Consider the following 27,792-nt stretch of genomic DNA (forward strand, 5'->3'; position numbering starts at 1 on the left):
AGTCCAAAGTCAAGTCATAGAAGTTTTAATTCAGTTTCACAAAGTTGGAATTTGCAGTGACACACACCATTTTATTCTAAAGAGAATAGATCACAGAAGAAAGTAGCCATTGCAGCAACAGATCCACGTACATAGAAAAGTTGAGCCTATGAGGGGAAAAAAATGGCATTCCAAATAATTGGAAAAGGAATGGTCTGTTTGACGAAGACTACTGAAGCAACTGGGTATATCCATGAAAAAAGCTGAAATAAAATTTAATCCCTATCTACAGAGAAAGTAAATTTCAAATTAATATAGAAACTTACATAAAGCAGAATATAAAAGAAGATATGAGAACATTTTCATGATCTTAAATACAAAAAAGAAAAAAAAAACAGTAACCCTTAAAGAAAGTATTGGCAAATTTGACTGTATAAAACTTGTAATTTCTATATGATGAAAGACAAGAAATAGGATAATATATTTGTATCATATTTAATAAAATATAAAGAATAAGATTATATAAGCCATGTATGTGTATATACACACATATAAAATATATAAGTTATGAATTACAAATATAAATTCAATCAAATTTATATTTGGGCAAAGGATGGGAAATTATTTTACAGAAGAAACACTGAAGAACAATAAGCCTATGAAAACTATCCAATCTCATCTGTAACCTGAAAAATCAAAATTAATAAAATATTTTTCCCAGACCAGATTGGTTAAAAACATAATCAATTGCCATCCAAAACAGTCCCCAGTGGCCAAACTTGGGAAAATTTGAGGAACAAAATCAATGAAATTACATTAGATTATAACGAAAGTATGAAATACATAGCTATGAGTACATACTGATATAAATAAGTGATTGAATAAATAAATGGGGGAGGATAGAATTCACAATAATTTATGTAGCTACTCTACTCTCAAGAGGGTGGAGTATAACTCTTTTTCCTTCCTTAAGTGTGGGCTCCACATAGTGACTTCCTCTCAAAGACTGCAGGACAAACAGGGGAGAAGAGCAATTTGGCAATGGAGAAACCTGACAAACCCTCCCTGTGCCAGGTGACCAAGGTTAACGCCACCTCCATAAATCATGTTGATAGCACATGCCCTTGACATGATGCAGTGAGACTGGCACCTTACTTCTGTGATTTTTCCTCTGCAAAACCCAGAATCCCAGGCTAATCATGAGAAAAAAAAATCAGATAAATTAAAACTGAAAGACATTCTACAAAATCTCTGACCTGTATTCTTGAAAACTGTAAAGGTCATTGTGATGAATAATTTTATGTGTCAACTTGACTGGGCCACGAGGTGCCCAGATTTTGGTCAAACGTTATCCTGGGTGTTCCTATGAGGGTATTTTTAGATGAGTGTAACATTTAAATGGAGAGACTGAGTAAAGGAGACCGACAACCCTTCTCTGATGTGGGTGGGGGCCTTGTCCAATCAGATGAAGGCCTGAATAGCACAACGGTCTGATCTTCCCCCAGAAAATAGGGAATAATTCTTGCCTGATTGCCTTGAGGTGGGACTTCAGCTTTTCCCTGCCTTCAGGCTCGAGTGGAAATATCACCTCTTCCTGTGTCAGCAGCCTTCCAACCTTTACATTATTTACTCAATGCCTACTAGACACTGTGTTAGAGTCAGTGCTGGATTTTAAAAACATGGAATCCAGGTACATGTCTAATTGCATAAAATAACCTTTCTTGAATAAACATTGAATTGTTAGGATACTAATGCAGAAGAGGAGGAGGAAGAAAGAGAGGGGTAGGAGAAGTAGAAAGAAAAAGAGGGAAAGAAGAGAGGGAACAGAAAAAGAAGAAGGAAGAGAAGTAAGAATGAATGATAAAACAAAGCTTGTCTTTTTAATCAGTCTCAACAACCCCTACTGACTTCCCCCTGCCAAAAATAAAAAATAAAAATAAATCTGAAAACATGTTGGGCATGATTATACAGAAACTGGGCAGAATAATGTCAATTGTTTATGTCATTAGTCATATTACTTTAACTTGCTATGAGTTTTCCTATTATAAAGCAAACATAGTACAATTTAGTAAATTAGTATTTTACTAGGTGTTAAGAGCACCAGGAGCTATTATCCTTGTTTTCTAGGCATATATTTATGCAATTTTCTTTTCATTGTGTGTCTAGGTTTAACAAAAGTACTTAGCAATGATATTTGCTGCAAATCGTTTTATTTACTGGCTGAACTATAGTTACAAAGACTCATTTTACATCTAACTAAATTTCAAAAGTTGTAGAATGACATTTATATTAGCTACCCGATAAAGGTGGGGGTGTTTTGCTGCTATTATTACTTTTCAATTCTAAGCAAGACAGAGAATCTGTACCAGCTTCTAAAAGCTAGAAAGATGTATTGCTAATGATGTTCAGTCCATGCGTTACTTTAAATAATCTTAAGTATTACGAAAGTACCAGTCTAATAGTCTGATTTGCCTTTCTAATTTTGATTTTAATTTATGACATACAAATAAATGTTAAAATAATTTTTTCTCTTATCCTAAGTCTGACCTTTTGAGTATATAGAATGAGACATGGTCACTGTCCATGGAGTGCCTATCATGGGCTATACATCTTCCATTTATCACGGAGAAGAATGTATATACCATTGAATAGTCAAGAAACATTTAATTTAAACCTTGTTCATCCCCACTTTTTGTTTAACAGATGGAAAACAGGTTCAGGTAGATTCGGTAATTTGACTAAGGATAAAACAGCCCTGAAGTGGATTCTAACCCACTTCTGAACAATTCCAACGCTGCCACTGTTTCCCACCTGACATGGTGCCTTCATTCTCATGGTGGGAACATTTTATGACACAGTTGCCTCAAAGTTTCATTTTGAAAAGAGGTGAGTTAACCACCTAAATCCTTAATATGCCTAAATGTTTTCCAAAATAAGCTTCCGAACATTTCTAATTACATGTGCATAAGTTTTGGTATTCTTTCATTGACCTTAAATTTAGAAACTCTGATAACCAATAATCTTAACTCACAAACAACAGTATTTGAAGCCTCTGAAGTACTCTAGTTTTACTTAAATTCCATTTGGGAAGGGGTCGGGGAGGGGTGGAGACCTGGAATGGCCATATAGTGGCCCAAATCCCTTAAAAGCGGAAGAATGTCTGGAAAATGAGTGTCCTTGTTTATGACAAAGGCTTGAAAAACATGGGATTGCTTGGCTGGTACCACATCCACTGTTATTCACCACACAGAATATTTGGGTCTTTTTTCTTATGACATCAGTGCCAGGTGGTGAATCTCCAAACCTATTGGTGCATGGGAGTGGGTTAAAGAAAGCCAAAATAGGTGATCTCCAATTCTGTTGGCTAACTTAGGACCATCCTAGGACGGTCTCGGTTTCTTTATTTATAAAATGAGCAATTTGGAGCAAGACATCTTTGAGTTTCACTAATCTGGGTATTCAGTGCCTAAAACTGCCCAGCAATACACCAGGAACTCAAATTTTGAGCAACTAAATGTCTGAGACCTTCAATATATTGAAGTAGAAAATTTTTACTATCTTATAACCATCTTTAAATGTCAGAATTGGTCAGGTCTATTCTACAAATATCTTTTCTGCTAAGAAACTACCTTGGGAAAATCCTTTTCAGAAAAAATCACTACATAGTTATGTATTGGCAAAATTTATTTTGAAGCAGAAACGGTCAGTCCTATGTTTTTGACAATATTAAGAACAGAACCAGATAAATTACATACACATTCTGATAAATTTTTTAGACATCTTCCATCAAGACAGTTAAATAATGAGGAATCTATCAGGACATTGTAGATTCAAAGATATGAAATGTGTGGATATAAATCCAGACTATTTTAAATTAACTACTGAGCCATAAAACTTGAAGCTCTGATCTACAAAAATGTCAGCGCACATCATGAATACAGAGAGGTATCATAACTGTAAGAAGAAAAGGGATGAAAATGTCAAATCATATTTTTCTTCGTGTAAGTTTTTATTATAACACAGACTTGGGGGGAAAATACTTCAGTTTCATTAATAGAAAAAACATATTTCCCTAATTAATATAATTCCTGGTAGCATTATCAAGGCATTTAAATACTATTCAGTATGGTAATTCTTAATCTTTTTTGAATCACAAATCATTTGAGGAAAGTAATGAAAACTTTGAATTCAATTTTCATAAAAATACATATTCACACAAGTATACATAAAATTTCAGGTGATTCATGGACTTTAGGCTAACAACCTTGTATCCAGGAGTGTCTTGGAGCTACTCAGAGCTTTAAATACATATGTTCACATACATATTTAAATATGTATGAAGATATATATGTTATACATATATATTCTGTAACAACTTGGATATCAGCCCAGTTTGTAGAAGAAATCACATTCTTATATTATCATTGATTATAAAATTAAACTTAAAGAAATTTGAAAGCAGTTAAACTTTATTATCTAGCTAGCAGACTTTGACTGATCTGTGATGCATAATGTAATAATGCAACAAAAAATATGAAACAAAAGGATAATATTTTAGTAATGAGAAAATTTAGAGTATATTAGAATTTGAGGAAACTTACTTTCATTTAGCATAATATATAAAATAACTAGGAAGGAAGAAAACACAAAAACTTAAAAGGAAAATTCAGTTTGCTTATTTAGCGAGAATAATTTCAGGATGCAACTAGTTTTCAACACTTTGCTTGACTAACATTTGAACCTGTCCAATCACAGGGACATGGAACCATTATTTTGTTCCATTCTTTCATTCTGTTGAAAACATTGACTTATCCTCCACAAAACACGGGTAGTCCCAGGTTCAAAATAACTCTTCAAAACTCCACGTGAACTTTAATGGCCTGTGCTGCTGCAGGTTATTAAGAATTCCTTCCAAGAAGTAAAAGCTTTGAGGAAAGAGAATCACCATAACTGGCATATTTGTAGGTGGAAATACTGCTTCTTAAAGGAGCTGGTTAATCTGATTCATCTTTCCATCTTTCCCCCCTGACAACTATACTGTGAGTCATTCAGCAAAGAGGCCAATTGGAAACACACAGGCACATGTCCACACATATATACATACAAATTATAAGGTTCTACAATTTCAGTCTTGCACATAATACATACTGCATATAATGGCCTTCTGAAGCCAATGCTCTTACTGCAAAGAGCAGCTGCTCTATGTTTCTGCAAGGAAATTAAATTCTTTTCTTGTCCCCCCTACATTCCCCTGTAAGTAACAAGCAAACACTTACCACCAGTTTCATCTTTGGCTTCTGTTTGAATGCCAGAATAAACCTGGTAGGCCAGTGGATAAAAAGTATATTTCTAAGGTCCAGATTATAAATAAAAGTAAGGTTTGTTTATGTTTTACTTATATTACTGAAGAAAAGCTTTAACCAGGCTACAGCTTTATTATTTAAATATGATATTGGGGAGCCTGTCAAAATTAGTGAGAAGCAATTGAATTACCTAATTCGGTATGCATATCTACTTCCTTTGAATTTCTCCAACAACTGTACATACAGCACCATTAAGATGCCCTGTAACACATGTGTTTGTAATTATGTGATTTACTCAACCAGATTACGTAACACCTTTATAGTCAGAAATTACACTTTCACGCTTTATATATACAAGGTCCTCAGTAATGTATTGATACTATTGTTGAAATAGAAGTCAAATAGGTGATTTGCATTTAAATGAGTTTAAAAGTAGCTTGTAGATAATGGGCTATTTAACATTTCTGTAGGAGGTTGTACAGAATAAAGTATACAATTAATTTTACAAAGAGTAAATGAAAATGCGTATAAAGCATTTAGCATAGTGCACGCAGGTACACAGCAAAACCTCAGTCAATTCTTATATTTGTTGTTGTATTCTCCTCATCAGTTTCAGCTCTTTGTAAATTATAGGAGTTCAATAAATATTTGACTGGATAGGCGAGGCAATGGTTGACAAGAGAATCGTCTCAGCCCAACAAATTGATTTTTTAAAAACAATTGCCTACCATAAATAGTTAATAAATAGCAGTAAAGTTTACTTAAGAGTTTTCTGTACACATTAATATTACAAGAGAGAGGCCGGACGTGGTGGCTTATGCCTGTAATGTCAGCACCGTGAGAGGCCAAAGCATGTGGATCACCTGAGGCCAGGAGTTTGAGACCAGCCTGACCAACATGGTGAAACCCAGTCTCTGCTAAAAATACAAATATTAGCTGGGCGTGGTGGCACACACCTGTAGTCCCAGCTACTCGGGAGGCTGAGGCAGGAGAATCACTTGAACCCAGGAGGCAGAGATTGCAGTGAGCCAGGATTATGCCACTGCACTCCAGCCTGGGTGACAGAATGAGACTATCTCAAAAAAGAAATTATATGTATATAATAAAACAAGAGATAAAGAGACTATACATTACATTCTAGCAAGGTATTCTCCCTATTTCTGAAGCTACATAGCTTACGTTCTAGTAAGAATGAATTACATACATTCTGGCAAGAAAGAGTCTTCCTATTTCTGTAGCTATATATCTTCTATTAAAGCCTAAAGCCTACTCTTTACAATCATTTCTAAATATTGACAGAAGTCTTAGATGGAAATTTGATCAATGAAATTCTCTCTGCCTAAAGTCCATTCTTGACTGCCACTAATCTGCCAGATCAAATCCTAGTCCTCCATCAAGTGCCAACCACCCAGCCCTCCCTCTTCTCCGCAAGCAGCTTCTCTTTCTCTTTGGTTCTTACACTCCTTCTATACTGAACTTTTTGTGGTTTCCAGATGCCACTATGCTTTTGGGTGCCTCCACAACTTTGTTCTGCCTGGAATACCAGGATCCTTTTCTCCCTTCCACCGTCTTCATCTAGATGTCTCCTAGTAACTTTTCAAGACTCGGCTCTAGCATGTCCTCCTCTAGGAAGTGGTCCCCAGCTTCTGCCTCCTCAAGGCTGGCCTAGAGCAGAAAGCAGAAGTCGGTGTCAAAGTGATAGTCTCCTAGACAGAAAGTGAAACTATGGGAAAAGATCTGCTTTTGATTCAAAATGTTGGAAATTCTGGCTTTTGAACAATAAGAACAGCCATTTCTTCCACAGTACCTCCTAAGTACTGGATACTGTTCTAGCCGGATTTAAAGAGGGAGGCATAGTCAAGTATCCAGTATAAAATACTGTGTCCCAAGGTCTAGAAGGGTCCCATGACCTGAATATGCCACATATCAACATAAAAGGAGAATCTGACCAGGCACAGTGGCTTATGCCTGTAATCGCTGCACTCCAGCCTGGGTGACAGAGCAGAGCAAGAAAAAAAAAAGACAAAGGAGAATCTGGTTTTTTTGGGTAAATTTAGTGGTCCTGGTTCTATATAAGAAGGATTCAAAGTACGACGTGGGCCGATCACAAGGTCAAGAGATCGAAACCATCCTGGCCAACATAGTGAAACCCTGTCTCTACTAAAAATACAAAAATTAGCTGGGCGTGGTGGCACATGCCTGTAGTCCCAGCTACTCGGGAGCCTGAGGCAGGACAATCTCTTGAACCCGGGAGGTGGACGTTGCAGTGAGCCGAGATTGCACCGTGTACTCCAGCCTGGCAACAGAGTGAGACTCCATCTCAAAAAAAAAAAAAAAAAAAAAAAAAAAAAAAAAAAAAAAGGATTCAAAATAAATGACTCAGGGTCCTGAATTGTTTGCACATCTGTATCCTTCCAGACCTCAACTTATTATTAGCAATAGTAGTCTATGAGAGGGGATGGTGTCTGTCAGACAACGTCATGACAAGTGCTATAACCAAGTCTAGAGTTACATTTGGAATGCCCGGGAGCTCAGAGGAAAAAGTAAGTAATCAATCGGGTTAGGTTAGGAAGTCTTTACGGAGCTGGGACTTGAAGACTGAGTAGGAGAAAGGAAGGACATTTCTGAGGAGCAGGACCACATAAGCAAATGGGAGAATGTTTTGTTCAGGGACTGGAAGTGAGTAGCTTGATGTGGCTAAAAAACAAAGAGAAGGGGTCGCAGATTTGCAAGATAATTATTAAAGCCTTTAATGGAAAAACACCTTAAACATAAGTGTGTAATGAAACATTAATTAAAAGACTGCCAATGGTATTGTCCTGTGTCCAAACTGTGTGAAATGACAGCAAAATGCTATGGAAAGTAATAATGTTTGGGATGTGGTTCTGTCTCTCATTAATTTGAGGTAGGACCTTGAACAAGTACCTCAATCATTGTGCATCTATGTCCTCCCCATATCTGAAATGAGAGCCAAGGATCTCCAGAACAGCTTTCAATTTAAAAAGTCAGTAATTTTAAGAGATGAAGGTATGAAAAATGTACCTTAATATATAACCAATATTCACTCAACAAATACACATTATGTCATAATCTACAGAGCAGAGTGAGGCTACAAGAATGAAATCAACACAAGCCTTTCCTCAAGGAGGGTTTTCAAGCCTTCTTTAAATTGCACTTGTAAATAACTTTCAAATTCTGCATTTTCCTCTATTAATGCATCACTAAAACACACTAAGGTTACTGAGATTGAAGTCGTCCTCTGAGTCCTCTCTGCAAAGAAAGTTTGGTGACCATGGCTTTAGTTACAACTTCTGATTCACTATCTCAAAATCTGTGAAAATCAAGATAATTGTTAATCCTGCTTTTCCCATGTGGCTTATTAGGGGACTACAGTAAGAAACATCACAATGTACATGGCAAGGTGCTACCCAAACACAAGTTGTAGTTTTGGAGAATCATCGTGATAGTATGTCCTTATTAAGTCGCTTCCTTTTAGTGAGCACTTGCTCGCCTGCTACATGTCATGCCCTTGAATTTCTTCCCATGTATCTACCAGGCACTATCAAGTTTTCTAATCTTCCAGGGCCACCTGCTCTTTCTTTAATGCCCTTTAAGCTTAAGCCTCATTGTGTGTAACAATGGAAATTCAGGCACCTCCTTGCATGTTTCTGAGGCTAAGTTCTCACAAGTCCTTGGTGACATTTTTCACAAGTCATTCTGAGCACTACTATTATACCTTCCCACATCTCTGCCCAAAGTGCGAATACAGCCCTTTCTCTCCACATGCCAACCACAGGTGACTACTGTAGGGAACTTCACTGACAGTGCGGGACAACATATGTGTTTCATAACGCAAAAAGAACAAAATTAGAAACCAGGTAGCAATGCTCCAAGAGCTTTCGTTGATTTTGGAGGCCTATCAAACATCTTGTAAGTTCAAGTGCTTTGTTACTGATTATGTTGCGTACCTTACATAAAAACAGCCCTGTTGTTGTTCAATAAGTATAAAGTTTGTTATGCTAGATGAATACATTTTAGAGACCCACCGTAAAACACAGTGCCAAAATTAACATTACACATTGTGCACCTCAAAATTTAGTAAGAGGGTAGCTCTCATTCTAAGTGTTCTTACCATTAAAAAACAAACAAATAAAAACAGAAGAACACATAGAAATTCTGAGAAGTGTTGGATGTGTCTTTTCCCTTGATTTGTGGTAACAGTATCAGAGGGGCTTGCATATGTCCTAATCAAATTGCACACATCAAATGGATGCAGTTCTTTGTATATCACTTATACCCCCAATAAGCTATTAAAATAAATAAATAGGAATAGAAGTTACAACAGACTACACCAACTGGGAAAAAATCCATTTTAGACCTCCATATCTTGCCTTTGTGAAAAATACTAGTAAGAAGAAAAAATTATTTTAACACAAAATGTATTGATTTATTCAAAAACTATTTATCACTTGCTCAGGTATAATCACTGGGGATTTATACGGTGAGCAAGACAGAGGTAGTTCAGAGTTCCTATCTTCAAGGAAGTACCTAATTTGCAAAGTGAGAGATGTAATCATCTCCACTTCCTTAGAGATGATGCCCCAAAGATCTAATTGAGAGCTACTAGTGACTAAACATTGAAATTCTAACATCAGATCATTTCCCTTATGCCTGAGTTTTAGAGGCTTCAAGTGTTCATAAATTACACTAAGGGAGATTTTACACAAAGAAATGCAGAATGAAATCCCACACAACAAAACAGAGGATTAACAATGCAAAATAATGGGCAGTCAAACTGTTCATGCCTAGTAGAACTTCTAGCAGCCCATAAAGTGGAACTCTATTATCCATCCCCGATTCCCAGAGTTGTTTCTGTAGGGAACACAAAGCTGCCATGGATTTCAGTTGAAAGTTCCAGGTTAGGACAGAGAGAAAAAGAAGAAAGGGAAAGAATGCCTTTTCACGATGGGAAAAACAGACACTAGACAGCTCAGAGGCACACAGCACTCCCTTCTTCAAATATTTTCTTTGTCTAGCTTACCTGACTCTTGCGTGCTCTGTGGTCTCCTTTCCCTCTGACCATCTCTTCTCCATCTCAGGCTGGCCTGAGGTCATCAAACTTGTCCCCAGATATCACAGGTCCACTGGAGTCTGCTCAGCAAGTTCCTTGATGGCTGTGGGAAATTTCATGCACTACTGTGGATTTTGCTATCACCTACATGCATAATAGCATTTGCCATGTGCCAGGCTTTAGTTTTAAGTAATTTGCATTCATCAATATATAATCTGCAGATGATTCCAAAACTATCCTCATCCCAGGTCCCAGGGTGTTAGAGTCATTCAACAAACTGCCTACCAGACCCCCCTACCTGAGTATTTCATAGTTAAAGCAGACTTAAACTGGCAGAAACCAAATTCAATTCTCATCTCCTAAAATCGGATCGATTTCTCTATTATCAAACCTAATTAATGGCAATCATTTATTCATCCAAATGAAAAGGCTGAAAATTATTCCTGGCTCCGCCATTCCACTCACCACCACCCGCTAAGCAGCCTCAAAGCCTGTCAATTCCACTTCCGAATCTCAGCCTCATGCTGGCTGCCATTACCCTCGTTCAGGGCACTTCTGAGATGCTGAAATTGCCTCTACCCTGCTTCTTTCTCTAGAGTCGCCTCTTGCTATTCCCTTAGATATACCTCTTTTACTGAAGCTACTTTACGCTTCTGTGCTCCTGGAAAGGGGTTCCCTCAAACTTGACTGCTCTTGCCTTTGTGAGCCTTGAAAACTCCTGCCCATTCTTCAAGACTCAAGTGCCACTTCTCCTATGAAGCTGCCCCTGCCTTTGCAAGTTGAGTCACTTACTCCCTTCTCTTCATCTCCACAATAAAAGTATGTATGCATCTATCACAATATGTGGAATTGCTTTGCTTAACATTTATTTCAAACATCCTTGAACAAGATGCTGCATGTCTGTCTTTGTCCCCTCAGCGCTAGAATGGCCTAGCAGGTACTGAGAAATTATTGTTGGATTTAATTGTATTGAACTTAGCCAATGTAATGCTTGCCATGCTATGGTAAGTGCTAGCTGGAGATAGAATTTTTTAAAGAGGGTGCAGGGGCAAGGCAGATGTACATTTCAGATGAAGAGGATTTCTCAGATTTTTCATTTCAGGTAGAAGTAACATCATGGACACAGACAGACATAAAACTTCTCATCATGTTTAGAAAATTTTTAGTAACTAACTATGGCATAAGCCTAGGTTGTGTGGAGAAAAGCAAGAGAGAAGAAGTTGAGAAGATACGTGGCATGAGATAACTAAATTACTTAAAAGTGAATCTTTGGGAGGCCGATGCAGGTGGATCACCTGAGGCCAGGAGTTCAAGACCAGCCTGGCCAACATGGTGAAACTCTGCCTCTACTAAAAATGCAAAAATTAGCCAGGTGCAGTGGTTCACACCTGTAATCCCAGCTAATCAGGAGGCTGAGGCAGGAGAATCGCTTGAACCTGGGAGGCAGAGGTTGCAGCGAGCTGAGATTGTGCCACTGCATTCCAGCCTGGGCAACAGAGCGAGACACCATCTCAAAAAAAAAGAAGTGACTCTACCTAAAATATATTTCAATGCATTATTAGATACCTAAATTACCTATTCTGTAGCCTCTTTATGATTGACATTTACGGTTGTTTTTTCCTTTCAGTATACCTCTTAGTTTCAAATCTTATCAATTAATCCATCCAAAATTTAGATAAATAATACCAAGACCTAGAACTATCCAATGCACGATGGGAATTTTGACTACTGGTGACTAAGTCTACCCAGCAATCAGGCAAATCAACACCAACCGGGAAATGAGTTAAACAGGCTCTATCCCAAATTGAAAAGATTGCCAGTAATTCACACTAAGTTCTAACTAGGAACATTGGCAGAAGAGTAATTCCTGCAAGAAATATATTGCCTGGGGCAGAGAGTGGGTTAGTTCAAATGTGAAATAATCACAACTTTATAGCATTAAAATGGCTACCATTTGTTGATTTCTTCTGCACTTTAAGCGCAATACTAAATTTTTTGCCTGTGTTGTCGGGTTAGTTCCTGGTGATGACTCTGAAATGGATTTTATTACTCCCATTTTGCAGACACAAGCCAGAAGCACAGAGCAGTTTAGTGCCTCAGCAAATACAACAAAGCAAGCATGCAGTGAGGTCAGTCTGCTCTCCAAATGTCAAAGTTACTGCGAAATGGATGCTATATAAACCATCACAGATTTTTTAGCAGAGTAGTGATGTGACTTAAAGGGGCAAAAGATGCAAATTTAGCACAGTCTCTGCAACCAGACTGTTGAGTTCAAATCCTAAAATTACCACTTTGTGATCCTGAGCAAGTTGCTTAACTTCTCTGAATTTCGAAGGAGGAACATGCATAAAATGGAGACAATAAAATCTCCTCCACAGGGTTGCTATGAGAATGCAATTAATACATATAACGAGCTTTGAAGTATGTCTGACACGTGAGGATCCTGCCATTATAACTATTGAAAAACCCTGCCAGAAATGTGGAACATATATTGTCAGGGCAGAGTCAAAGCAAGCAAAGCAAAGCCACCCTAACTGGTGAGGGATGACGAGTGCCTGAAATAGGGCACGAAGCTAGAGAGGAGAGCAGCAGGGCTACTCTGTGCTTGAGAGCTCTCCCCTAAAATGCAAATACCATTCTGGCCATGCTGCCTTGGAGAACTCCATCCGCGGGGAGCAGCTGGCACACCAGTGAACACAGTTTTATCAGGTTATAGATAGGAGCAAGGATGAGAAAAGTCTGGGGGAAAATTACAAGCTACTTTTTAAATTTTCAATCGCTTTAGGAGTCCAAATGGTTTTTGGTTACATGGATGAATTTTATAGTGGCTCAGTCTGAGATTTTAGTGCACCCATCACTGCACCCATCACCCAAGCAGTGTACATTATACACAATATGTAGCTTTTTGTCCCTCACCCTTCCCCCATCCTCCCCTCTTCTGAGTGTCCAGTGTTCATTATACCACTCTGTATGGCTTGGCATACACATAGCTTGACTCCCACTTATAAGTGAGAACATATAATGTTTGGTTTTCCAATCCTGAGTTACTTCACTTAGAATAATGGCCTCCAGTTCCATCTAAATTGCTGCGAAAGACAAGCAACTTTGAATGTTGCGGGGAAACAGGAATGTAACCTGGATGCCAGGAGAAATGCTATCTGCTTCTTCCTGTTGATCACAGCTTCCCTGCCCTTGGCCTATCTACCTTCTAGTTGGGAACACTTGAAGATACTCAATCCATGGCCTTGTACTATGAACTTGGTAAAATGAGGTAGCTGGTCTTCAAGAGTCATTTTTCAATGCTAAATTTCTATTAATTCATCAGAGAAGTTGGAGAAGTACATGGGAAAGGACACCCTGAGATTAAAAAAAAAAAACAAAAACCTGGTTCTTGAAAGTTACATGAAATACAGACTCTTATCTTGCCTATGACTGCCCTCATCACAGAACAGTTAATAGATGATCATATGATTTTGAAAATATTAAACACCCATTAATGCACCATTCTAGATCATTTTAAATGGCCAGTGGAATTGAAGACTTAGTTATTGCACTATATCAAGTAAAATAATTTTTTACGTCTCCAAATTGCAGAATATTGTACCAATATCTGTGGCGGCATGGCATGCCTTCATCCTCTGCAGGTGGATGAAGGAATATGTATTATTAAATATTCAATTTACTGGAAATACAGTTGATGAAGCACGCTGCAAAATGAATATGGTTAACTTAACAGAGTACACCTTCAAATAAATAGGGAAAGATTATTGCCCTGCTTGATATTTTCTATTTTAAACCTTCAAGCCAGCAGTTATTATAAATTAGTGTCTCTAAAGTGAGTTCTCAATACAGTTTTCTATCGATGAACTGAATTTCCACTTTAAACCTCTGTTAAAGTTCAGAGAATACTATTGGTGAGTTTGAAGTTAAGGTTGAAATTCAGTTGTGTTAGCTTTCTATTGCTGCTGTAACAAATTACCACAAATTTAGAGGCTTGAAGCAACACACATTTATCAACTTACACTCCTCGAGGTCAGAAGTCCAAAAGGAGCTGCCCTGGGTTAAGACTAAGGCATCTACAGAGCTGTGCTTCTTCTAAAGGTTCTAGGGAAGAGTCTATTCATCTCCCTTTCCCAGCTTCTGGAAGCTGCCACATTCCTTGGCTCGTGGTCCCTTGATCCTTCTTCAGAATCATCAACCACGTCACTCCAATTTCTACTGCCACATCCCCTTCTCTCAGTCTCTTGCTTCCTTACCCCTCAGAAGGAGCCTTGCATTTGCACTGGGCCCACTCGGATAGCCAGCATCACCTCTGCATCTCAAGATCCTTATTCAAATCTGCAAAGTCCCCTGTGGCACGCAAGGGAACATGTCCACACGTTCCAGGAATTAGAACACGGACATCTTTGGGGGACATTATTCTGCTGGCCACGTCAGTCTATTCAGATTTTCTCCTTTCCCTCATTTCGAGGGGTGCACATCTCATGACTCAAAGCCTATACAGAGAGAAGCCACGGAAACAAGACCATGGGGGGCAAGCCACACTGAATACCTTACATATTTCACACTCTGAATACTTGACATTACTTCACCACATTTCTCTCCCATGTGACAGACCTATTCATTTCACAGAACTGCTGATATAATCTTCCGCTTTCAATACAGCAACACAGTTTCATAACTCAGTTTCAATACCTGGAATGCGCTCTGTTCCTGTTGCAGCCTCCTTGACAACTGTGATGGCACAGAAATTCACACACACACACCCTCTCTCTTAGATCCCTCTTTATGGTGTGTGAGGCTCAGGTGGTTCTTAACACCTAATAGGGCACACCTGGCACATTAAACCAGGAGGCTATGTTCAGCCTAATAAGATACTTTCAATTTACACACAGTTTATCTGTAATGGGTTCAAGCTGTTGATATCTTTGATGACTCCTTTTGGAATTTATAACCTTGATCCAAAAGATGCCTATTCTATCAAAATAAATCTTTGTACATTTGTTTCTAGTTTATGTGCACTCCCTCCCTTGGAAAAGGTTGCCCACAAATCTATTTTTTTCCTCAAATATGTGAGAACATGGACTTGCAGATCCTGACGTGGCTGTGAGCGCCACGTGTCCCCAGTGCGCCCAGAAATGTAGGTGTGAGCCTAGATGGAGGTTCTCAGCTGGCACCACTGAAGGTCACTTGTCTTTGCCCCCAGGTGGCTCATATGTTTTCTAGCTCTTATACCCACCTCGCCTCCACCCAGAGGAAGCTCATCTGTACCCAAAGGCAAAACTCAAGCACCCTGAGAACCTACATCCCCTGGCACGAACTTCTGGCCAGCCCTTGACAGTTTCTTTATTTGATGGCAAAGTCACTTCAGGCCTACCAGGTGTCTCTTAGCTATTGCCTGGGAATCTGAGGAACTGTTGGAGGCTTGCTTGTGCCACAGGAGAAACATCAGAGACTCCCAGAACTATCTAAGGCCCCTTCTGACTGGGCCAGCAGTTACCACCTTGGGGCCTCTGTGTGTTGGCACGGTGCCATTGACATCTAGGACTCTCTCTGCTGGTAGAAGCGTGCTCCACCCAGTGCCATGGGCCACCACTGCCCCACTGCCCCGAACCATCTGGAGGGCTTTGTACTCCCCACCCTGGGCTCAATCTGAGGCACAGCAGGTTCAAGGCCCTTTCTCAGAAACCCTCTATAGCATCTGATATTTAACCATCCTCACTTTTGGGGTGGGGCATTTTAAGCAAATACCCCAATTTACTTGGAGGCAAATAGTACATAAGCCCTACTGTGTACACATACATTCCAAATACAAAGATTTCAGATCAGACCTGCCCCTTCATTTTCATGGTTTTGCTTTTTCTGACAGTGCAGCGATTCCTGGATTGAGGACAAACACTGAATAACTAAACTATTCTTTATCTGAAGCACACTAGCACATTCTGTCTTTGTTTCATCCAAATGTGCCTCCTCTGCTGTTAAATATGATTGTTAAAGCACAGTGGCCTCAATTAACTGAGGACAAGCCAAAGTCATTATCAATACTAAATTGCTAAAATTGTTAACATCATTGAGAATAGGAAAGAGAAATAAATGGGCCTTCAGACAAGGAATAAATAATGGAAATGGTTTCACTTGCCAGGAAAATAAAAGCTGTTCTTTATGTCAAAAGACACTGGGCAATAAACCATTGAGATGTGCACAGCCAAAGCTTGCCAGTGACAATTAGAAATTAGCAATCTAACCATTATCTTCTGTCCTCCAGTTAGTAATAGGGCAGAGAGTAGTTTTTAAAAATGTGTTCACCAGACCAACAGCATCAGCATCACCTGGGAATTTGTCAGAAAGCGCAATTTCTTGGGTTCCTCCCAGACCTACTGAGTAAGAAACTTGAGGATGGAACCCGGTAATCTTCGTTTTGACAAGCTTTAACAAGAATCTTTTGGTGGGTCTGACGCAGGCTAAACTTAGAGAACCCTTAGTATAAAGAGAAGCCAGGAGCAAGTTATTTCTGTATCATGCAGTGACTGAAAGTAAAAAAAAAAAAAAAAAAAAAAAAAAAGCTGAGATGAAGTAGTTACAGGAAAGGAAGTAAGACACACTAAGGGAAAATGTCTCCAACACAAATCAGATTTACATTAAAGAATCTGGTTATTTTCAGACAGCTGAGTCAGATGCTCAAACCTTTTTTAGCATCCTACGCCCACTTCTGGTCTATATCTTCCTCCCACTGGAAAAATCCTTCAGTTCGATTTAATTAGCATTACAGTTTACAATGTGTGTTCATACACATTATCTCATTTGATCCTCATAGTAATCCATGCAATAGGCAGAAATTATTCCCGTTTTATAAAGGAGATAACTGAAACTGAGAGATTAAGGGATTTACATGAAACCACACAACTATTAATTAGCAGAGGCAGAATTTGAATTCTAGGCCTTTGGTAATCCATGATCTTTCTGTTGACTAAACTTAGCTACTTTTGTGAAATTCCTCCTAAAGGATTTATTCCAGAATTTCTCAACCTCGGCTCTACTGACATTTGGGGGGTGGTTAATTGTGGGGGGCTGCATTTGTCATTAAGTAGCAGTTCTAGCTTCCAGCCACTGGATGGTAGTAGCACTGCCCTACACTACCACCCCCAAGTTGTGACAACCAAAAATGTCTCCAAACGTTGCCAAATGTCCGCAGGAGGGACTGTGGGGTAAAAGCATCCCCTTGAGATTTATTTTAACTAAACAAGTGATTCTCAAACTTTAGTGTACATCAGAATCACCTGGAGAGCGTTAAACTTCAGATTGCTGGGCCCCACCCCTAGAATTTCTGATTCAATAAGTCTGAAAGAGACCTGAGAACCTGCGACTCTAACAAGTTCCCAAGTTATGCAGATGCTGTTGCTTTGAGGATCACAGTTTGAAAAACAATGAGCCAAACCATTTGTGAAGAAAATATATTCATAAAAGATATGTTTGCTTTTTCAAATATTTCATTACACAAAAATAAATAATCCCACAAAACAGCAGCTCTGAAAACATCTTCTTTCCATACATCCACCAAGCTGAAGTTGAAGCTCAAATGGGGTTTCCATTATTAATACTTGACCTTTGAATATTATTTAAACGGAACGTACTCTTATGCTACTCAGTGTGAAATCTCTCATACTTCTTACTTCCCGCATCTCTTTATGAAATTCTTATGAGTGAGAACATGCAATATGTGTCTTTCAGTGCCTGGCTTATTTATTTCACCTAACATAACGTCCTCTAGGTTCACCCATGCTGTCCCAAATGACAGGACGTCCTTTTTCGTAGCTGAACATTATTCCATTGTGTATATATATCATATTTTCTTTATTCATTCAATGATGAACACCTAGGCTGGTTTTATATCTTGGTTATCATGAATAGTACTGCAATAGACATGGGAGTGAAGATCTCTCTCCAACACACTGATTTCATTTCCTTTGGCTATATACCTAGTCCTGGGATTGCTGGATCATATGGTAGTTCTATTTTTAATTTGTTGAGATACCTCCATACTGTTTTCCACATGGCTGTACTAATTTATATTCCCACCAACAGTGTGAAAGGGTTCCCTTTTCTCCACATCCTCACCAACACTTGCAATCTTTCTTATTTTTGACAATAATAACTAACCTCTTGAATTCTTCGTCAGATAAATCAGAAATTTCTTATTGGTTTGGTATTCAATTAGGGAAAGAAGAAGCCAAATTGTCCCTGTTTGCAGATGACATGATTGTATATTTAGAAAACCCCATTGTCTCAGCCCAGACTCTCCTTAAGCTGATAAGCAACTTCAGCAAAGTCTCAGGATACAAAATCAATGTGCAAAAATCACAAGCATTCTTATACACCAGTAACAGACAAACAGAGAGCCAAATCATGAATGACCTCCCATTCACAATAGCTTCAAAGAGAACAAAACAAGACAAGGATGCCCATTCTCACCACTCCTCTTCAACATACTACTGGAAGTCCTAGCCAGAGCAATCAGACAAGAGAAAGAAAGAAAGGGCATCCAAATCAGTAAAGAGGAAGTCAAACTGTCACTGTTTGTTTGCTGATAGCACGATCGTTTAGCTCGAAAATCCTAGATCCCTCCAGAAAGTTCCTAGAACTGATGAAAGAATTCAGCAAAGTTTCCCGATACAAGATTAATGTACACAAATCAGTAGCTCTTCTATATACCAACAGCAACCAAATGGAGAATCAAATCAAGAACTCAAACCCTTTTATGAAAGCTGCAAAAATAAAAAATAAAATAAAATCCTTAGGAATATACCTAAACCAGGAGGCTAAAGACCTCTACAAGGAAAACTACAAAACATTGCTGAAAGAAATCATAGACAACACGAACAAATGGAAGCACATCCCATGCCCATGGATGGTTAGAATCAATATTGTGAAAATGATTATACTGCCAAAAGCAATCTACAAATTCAATACAATCCCCATCAAAATAATAGCATCATTCTTCACATAATTAGCAAAAACAACTCTAAAATTCATATGGAACCAAAAAAGAGCCCACATAGCCAAAGCAAGAACTAAGCAAAAGGAACAAATCTGGAGGCATCACACTACCTGATTTCAAACTATACTATAAGGCCATAGTCACCAAAACAGCATGGTACTGGTATAAAAATAGGCACATAGACCAATGGAACAGAATAGAGAACCCAGAAATAAACTCAAATACTTACAGTCAACAGATCTTTGACAAAGCAAACAAAATCATAAAGTGGAGAAAGGATACCCTTTTCAACAAATGGTGCTGGGATAATTGACTAGCCACATGTAGGAGAATGAAACTGGATCCTCATCTCTCACCTTACACAAAAATCCACTCAAGATGGATTAAGCACTTAAATCTAAGACCTGAAACTATAGAAATTCTAGAAGATAACATCAGAAAAACCCTTCTAGATGTTGGGTTAGGCAAAGATTTCATGACCAAGAACCCAAAAGCAAATGCAATAAAAACAAAGTTAAATAGTTGGGACTTAATTAAACTAAAGAGCTTTTGCATGGCAAAAGGAACAGTCAGCAGAATAAACAGACAACCCACAGAATGGGAGAAGATCTTCACAATCTGCTTATCTGACAAAGGACTAATATGCAGAATCTACGAGGAACTCAAATCAGTAAGAAAAAAAAACAAACAATCCTGTCAAATAGTGGGCTAAGGACATGAATAGACAATTCTCAAAAGGAGATATACAAATGGCCAACAAACATTGAAAAATGCTCAACATCTCTAATGATCAGGGAAATGCAAATCAAAACCACAGTGCGATGCCACCTTACTCGTGCAAGAATGGCCATAATCAAAAAATCAAAAAACAGTAGATTTTGGCGTGGATGTGGTGATCAGGGAACACTTCTCCACTGCTGGAGGGAATGTAAACTAGTACAGCCACTGTGGAAAACAGGGTGGAGACTCCTTAAAGAACTGAAAGTACAACCACCATTTGATCCAGCAGTCTCACTACTGAGTATCTGCCCAGAGGAAAAGAAGTCATTATATGAAAAAGATACCTGCACACACATGTTTATAGCAGCACAATTTGTAATTGCAAAATCATGGAACCAACCCAAATGCCCATCAATCAACGAGTGGATAAAGAAACTGTAGTATGAAACTATGGAATACTACTCAGCCATAAAAAGGAATGAATTAACGGCATTTGCAGTGACCTGGATGAGACTGGAAACTGTTAATCTAAGTGAAGTAACTCAGGAATGGAAAACCAAGCATTGTATGTTCTTGCTGATATGTGGGAGCTAAGCTATGAGGATGCAAAGCCATAAGAATGATGCAATGGACTTTGGGGGTTTGGGGGGAAGGGTAGGAGGGGGCGAGGGATGAAAGACTACTAATAGGGTGCAGTGCATACTGCTCAAGCGATGGGTGCACCAAAATCTCACAAGTGAGCACTGAAGAACTTACTCATGTAACCAAATACCACCTGTACCCCAATAACCTATGGAAAATTAAAAAACAAAATGAAATGAAAGACACAAAATAGGCAAAAAGACACAAATAGGCAAACAGGAAATATTATTTCCTTATTAACATATTATTTTTGTTCCTGTATACTTTATTTTTGAAAAGATATTCAGTAGGTCAACACCTATAGGTTTTGAAACATTTTGAAATTACTATGAGAATAATTGATAAACAGTTGCTTTCCTTCTTCTACCTTAAGAAAAAAAAACACAATGTAGAATGTGACTAGCAATTATTTTACTTTGATGGTGCTAATTGAGATAAAACAAATACATTTCTGTTGCATATCATCCTTTTTGGATCTAATTTAACATTTTAAAAACTAAGCATCCACATGTTAACAATCAATAATTATGTAATTAGAGTCTGCATATGTTTAAATGATTGAAAAGTAATAGCACAGGACAAATGTCTTATAATTAATTGGATGTTTTATATGAAAACATAACAAAATGACAAGGCTAAAGTAAGAAAAATTTGCAGAATTATTTCTTTGAAATGAATTCACTGTATATTTAACTAGGGCATAAATGTGAAATGAAAAATTCAAGCAAATATTTTACCACTTACTCATTTCATAGAAGAGCTATCTGCCATTCCTGGTAATTTTCAGGTTAATCCCAAGATTAAAAAAAAATTAAAGCAAAATTTAATTTTGACAATTATTTTGTAATTTCCCTTCTCCTTCAGGGTGTCTGCCCCCAGATGTCCTGCAGTGCTAAGTGGCTGCATCAACCTTCTGTCTGCTGCTGACCCACCAGAGATACCTGATTCACCTCTATGCACCTCTGTGCTGTATTATCAAAACAATAACTACGTTTTCATGGCAGTCTTCAATGATCTACAGTAAAGGAAGTGCTGTGAGCCCCTGCTCCCCTGAATCTTCCCTCAAGTACTTCTCTGGTCATTATTGATAAGACCTAAGCCTCACACTACTTTCCAAAGTGCCAAAGAGATTTCTAAACCCTGCTATTGCAAAAAAGCATGAAGATCAGTCTCACAGCCACTGTTTCCACATCAATCATTCAGCTCCTTCTTTTTCTCTTGAAACATCTGTTGTAGGGTTCTCACCTTACCTGCTCACCAGTTTCACCAATTGGTTTGTTACCATTTCGTCATAGAAAGTGAATTTAATTTCCTGAAACTTGTTGATCAAAAAAAAAGAAAAAAGGAACCTGAAAACACTTACCTGGGTAACTGAAAAACAGCGAAGGTTTCCCTTGCATCTGCCTAATAGAAAAGAAACCAGACTTGGTGATTATTTGGTAACAAAATAAATTAAAATAAAAAATGTGGGCATTCAATTTGTCAATTTTGGCTTTTGCTGCCGTTGCTTTTGGTGTTTTAGACATGAAGTCTTTGCCCATGCCTATGTCCTGAATGGTACTACCTAGGTTTTCCTCTAGGATTTTTATGGTATTAGGTCTAACATTTAAGTCTCTAATCCATCTTGAATTAATTTTCGTATAAGGAGTAAGGAAAGGATCCAGTTTCAGCTTTCTACTTATGGCTAGCCAATTTTCCCAGCACCATTTATTAAATAGGGAATCCTTTCCCCATTTCTTGTTTCTCTCAGGTTTGTCAAAGATCAGATGGCTGTAGATGTGTGGTATTATTTCTGAGGACTCTGTTCTGTTCCATTGGTCTATATCTCTGTTTTGGTACCAGTACCATGCTGTTTTGGTTACTGTAGCCTTGTAGTATAGTTTGAAGTCAGGTAGCGTGATGCCTCCAGCTTTGTTCTTTTGACTTAGGATTGTCTTGGAGATGCGGGCTCTTTTTTGGTTCCATATGAACTTTAAAGCAGTTTTTTCCAATTCTGTGAAGAAACTCATTGGTAGCTTGATGGGGATGGCATTGAATCTATAAATTACCTTGGGCAGTATGGCCATTTTCACGATATTGATTCTTCCTATCCATGAGCATGGTATGTTCTTCCATTTGTTTGTGTCCTCTTTGATTTCACTGAGCAGTGGTTTGTAGTTCTCCTTGAAGAGGTCCTTTACATCCCTTGTAAGTTGGATTCCTAGGTATTTTATTCTCTTTGAAGCAATTGTGAATGGAAGTTCATTCCCATTTATTATCCTTTTAGTACTGCTTTAGCTATATTTCACAGGCTTTGTTATATAAGGTTTTTATTTTTTTATAAGTGTCTTCTAATTTCTATTGTGATTTTTTTTCAGTGACTCCTGAGTTCTTTAGAAGTGTTTTTGCCCCAAGCCTGTGAGGATATCTTTTTTTATTACTGATTTCTATGTACATTTAATGGCATTGTAGTCATGGAATGTGGACTGTATGAAGACCTTGTTACTTAATTAGTAGAACGATTATAATTCTTAGAAACCCATACTGCAATACTAGGATTAATTTTTTCCAATTTTAAATTCAGTGTGCTAGAAAACCCCACAACAATATGCTTTAGGGTTTGTAATTTAACCAAATGACTGTGCAGTACTCTCATTACTTGGGTTTCTTCCCTTGAACCTGAGATCTTAAAGTTTAGCAGCTGCATGCAGAGAATGTCCACAAAATTCTTTTCTTAGTTAAAAACAATAAAGTTAGATTCTAAAAACTGAAAAAAAAAAAAAATGTGGGCATTACCCAAAGTGTACTTTATCTTGAATTAGTCATTTGTGCTCTCTATTCAACCTAAATTAAACAAATAATGCTTAACCTACACCTCTCCACAACAGCTTGAATATGCTCAAACTCGATCATCTGAATATTTCAGGGAAATTCTTTTCTATGTTAAACATCTATGTAATTCCCACTGGGGCTGTAGAGAGCCAGAGAGGCATCACATCCGCGTTCTTTCCATCCCAGGAATTCAACAAAAAGAAAGATCCAGCCACACCTTTATAGCACCTGCTAAAGTGACAAGGAAATCCTGGTACTATTTAATACGCAAATATTTCAAAGACAACCCTAGAAGTGTTTAAAAGGAAAACTGAAGTGGAAAAAGTATTTCACGCCTTCCTTTATTTTCTTTCCTCAATATGTTTACCGAACACCATGTGTCACAAATGATGCACATGATGACAGACACAAAAGTAAGACAGCCTTTGCCTTCAGATATTCCATGCTCAAGAGAAACAGACAAGAAAATTACCAACCACTGTAGATGTTGATTTTGACCATACGTAAAGATACCCAGTTATCTTTAAGAGCAGAGTTGGGGGTCCCTAAAGTACTCTTGAGAGGGGACGGTTGAGGGGAGTGAGGTTTCCACAGAGAGGTGGGGAAAGATCTCACATCAATGGCGTGATATAAAAAATGTGTAATTAGCCTTGACGTTTTCACTGTAGTGATTATGAAGAGGTGTCATGTATACACACTGGCATGGCTAATTCATATTTTGAGAGGGGGCACTACACATAAAGTGATTTAAAGACCATCTGGAACCTGAAGTGTGTTCAGACATGTTGATTTTGTCCCGGCGATATTTAAAGCCTGCCGGAGTCAGTTTTGTTGTGTGTCAAGCTGCTGTGTTTATGAATCTTCCAAGGCTGTTTATTTTAAACACCTCATTTTTGAAATAGCTGATATTCTCGTATGTTTGTCTCTGCAGTTTTAAAGAGCCTTCTCCACTTACACATTGTTTCTTTACATTTCTGTGCTCCCTGAAGTTAATAATATTGAGTCAAAATGAAACCTTCACAAACACTTTAAATTGCCCTGGAAATGGAAAACCTCAATTATTGTGATTAAATAATCCCTCCATGGAAAAACAGAGACTAATTTGAGGCTGCTAACAAAGTTAAGTGAAACAAGAACCAAAAAATGGTCTTATTTTACATTTCTTCAATTCCCTTCAATATTTCTTGACATTGTAACATTATTTTTCTGAGTGAAATATTGTTAACTCCTTAGTCTCTTTTTACAATACATAAAGCATAAAAGACCATAACAGACTTAGAATATGGTCCAAAGAGAGCAACCCTTGGGATGGAGTCGAATAGAACCAGAAGAAATAGGAGGAAAAATCCACAAAGTAGAAAACTAAAACTTGTCAATCATGTGAGAGTATTAGAAGAGAGTACATGATATTTTATCAACATGAGAACAGAGTCCTATTGTCATTGTAATGAAACCATAATGATGTATATACATATACACATAGGTATATATATCCTCCATGTATAGTATACACACACACATGTATGTGCATACACATACATAGAGTGTGTGTGTGTATCACTGCCATGTCACTTCCCAGTTGCACAGAGAAAATTTTACTTTTTTATTTAATAGTGGAGTTGTTGTATGCAATGACCATCAGTGCTCTATAACTACAGTGATAAAATATTCCCTGAATAAGCTCTTAGTTATTCTTAAATCACCCTCTCACAGGAACTTTCTATAATATATCTCAACCCAAGGAATTTGCTTAAATTTTAGAAAAGCATGTGTGTCTCTTTAAATTTAAAAGTATTAGGAGATTAAACATTTGATTTCAGAAGTTGTGCTTAACCATTTATAAGTGTTCAAGTAGAAATATTTCCTAGAAACGTTTGAAGCAGTTTTCACAGAGGGATCCCATTAGAAAAATGAAAAAGAGAAAAACTCTCCAAAGATCATGGTTGCTCAGCCAGCATTCACTCTCCCATTCTTCCTCCGGAATACATCTGCAAAGTGTGTACCTTTCCTCAGGCAGCCACAGGGGTCACAGGGAAAGCTGACTCTGCCCTTGTCTTCAGTATAATCTCATTCTCCTCGCCAGCCATTGGCTCAGGATTCTGACCTCTGGGGGACATGAGGGACGGCCTGCAGCAACATCATGTCACCAGCCTGGGGATGAAGCCAGCATTGAAGAGGTCAGAGCAGATAGAAAGAAAGGGCTCAACAAAGATATTATTGAGCCAAATCCTGAAAGCTACCTTGCCTCGGAAGTCCTGTGACGGTGAGATTATACATTCTGTATTATCGAATTGGGATTTCCGTTACTTGAAGCTGAAAGGATCCTTAAGACATAAAGAAATTATTAAGGTGTCATTTAAATTGGGTTTAAATTAGTGTGCTGTTTTTTAAGTAAGGGATATTGCAAGTGAGATTACTATCTTAAGCCATTAAAAATGACATGTTAGGGAGGCAGCAACTTCCCCAAAATGAGTTGTAACTTCTCTATTGATCCAAAAATTGAAAATGTTTGGTTTTCATAGCTAACGAAAGAAGGAAAGAAGCAACTATAAAATAGTTTGAAAACATATCACATCTGCAGGTTATCTGGGTCCCTGAGAACATGAATCAAAAGGAATTTTAATAAATTGAACCCTATTTTGAATGCACAGCAGACTGGATGAAGGTGACTTAATATACTTAGCTACTTCTCCATTGCTGGTATTTTTAATTTTTTGAAGGCCTACTCCACACTAGATATTAGGTATAGCATTTTCACAAGTGTCACAGTACAATCTGCACAAATCTCTGTAGGGTACGAATCAATATGCGATTTTATAGATGAAGAAAATGGCACAGCCAGGCACGGTGGCTCACGCCTGTAATCCCAGCCCTTTGGGAGGCCAAGGCAGGCAGATCATGAGGTCAGGAGATCGAGACCATCCTGGCTAACACGGTGAAACCCCGTCTCTACTAAAAATACAAAAAAAAGTTAGCCAGGCTTGGTGGTGGGCACCTGTAGTCCCAGCTGCTCTGGAGACTGAGATGGGAGAATGGTGTGAACCCAGGAGGCAGAGGTTGCAGTGAGCCGAGATCACACCACTGCACTCCAGCCTGGGCAACAGAGCAAGACTCCATCTCAAAAAAAAAAAAGAAAGAAAGAGAAGAAAAAAGAAAATGGAACTTGATGCGATATAATAGCCTGGCTAAGTCTACATGGATGGTGAATAGTAGAGCCAGGAGCCTGGCTCCCAAGACCATGTTTTTGATCACTAGACTATACCTCTTAGGTAGATCAGCATAAAAAATCAATCAATCAATCAACTGCTGTCAATAGGTTGCTAGTTCTCTATTGCTACTATAATAAATTACCACTAACTTATTGGCTTAAAACAACACAGACCAGAAGTAGGAAGTCAGTTCCACTGGACCAAAGGCACAGTGTCACAGGGCTGATTCCTCCCAGAGGCTCTGAGAAGAGAAATCATTTTCTTGTGTTTTCAGCCTCTAGAGGCTGCCTGCATTTCTGGGCTCACGGCCCCTTCTGCCATCAAAGCACCTTATTCCAATCTGCTTCCATGATCGCGTCACCTTCTTTCTGACTCTCATATCTCCTTCCTTTCTTTCATAAGGACCTTGTGATTACACTGGGCCCACCAGGGAAATCCAGGACAATCCCCCATCTCAAGATCCTCAACTCAAGTACATTTGCAAAGTCCCTTTTCCCTGTAACATTCACAGGTAACTCCCAGGTGATTATGTGGACATCATTGCGGGCCATCATTCATCCCACCACAATAAGACAATCCAAGACAAAAGGTCACTAACATAGTGAATGAAAGAAGATAAACACAAAAGAAAACTGGGTAAGAAGTTTACTGCAATAAATGCACACATTATTTGTGACTTAGTGGCAATCAAAGTCTGAATAAAATATATTTTGTTAGTTACAACAGCATGCCAAGGATCTCAACTATTAGAGAATCAGAATTAATTTGCTTTTTCCCCCCTCATTTGCTACTTCCATCACTACCACTTACATTAAACACTAGGATGGAAACTATTTACACACATTGAATTCCCAATCCCCTGTTTCTCCCAAGAAGCTCACATGAACTACTGTCCTGACTGGTCCAGAAACCAACTATCCTGGTGCTTCCCAGGCCTGTGTAACTGAGATGGAAAGGGAGAGAAGCCAGTGAGGATGGAAGCAGTCAAGCCTGTGCACATGCCCTCTTTCCTGGAAAACTTCTGTTTCCCTCTAGGGTCTCAGTCTAGCAGATCATATAGGG

This window comes from Macaca mulatta, chromosome 17 (assembly GCF_049350105.2).
Source record: "Macaca mulatta isolate MMU2019108-1 chromosome 17, T2T-MMU8v2.0, whole genome shotgun sequence".
Lineage (NCBI taxonomy): Eukaryota > Metazoa > Chordata > Mammalia > Primates > Cercopithecidae > Macaca > Macaca mulatta.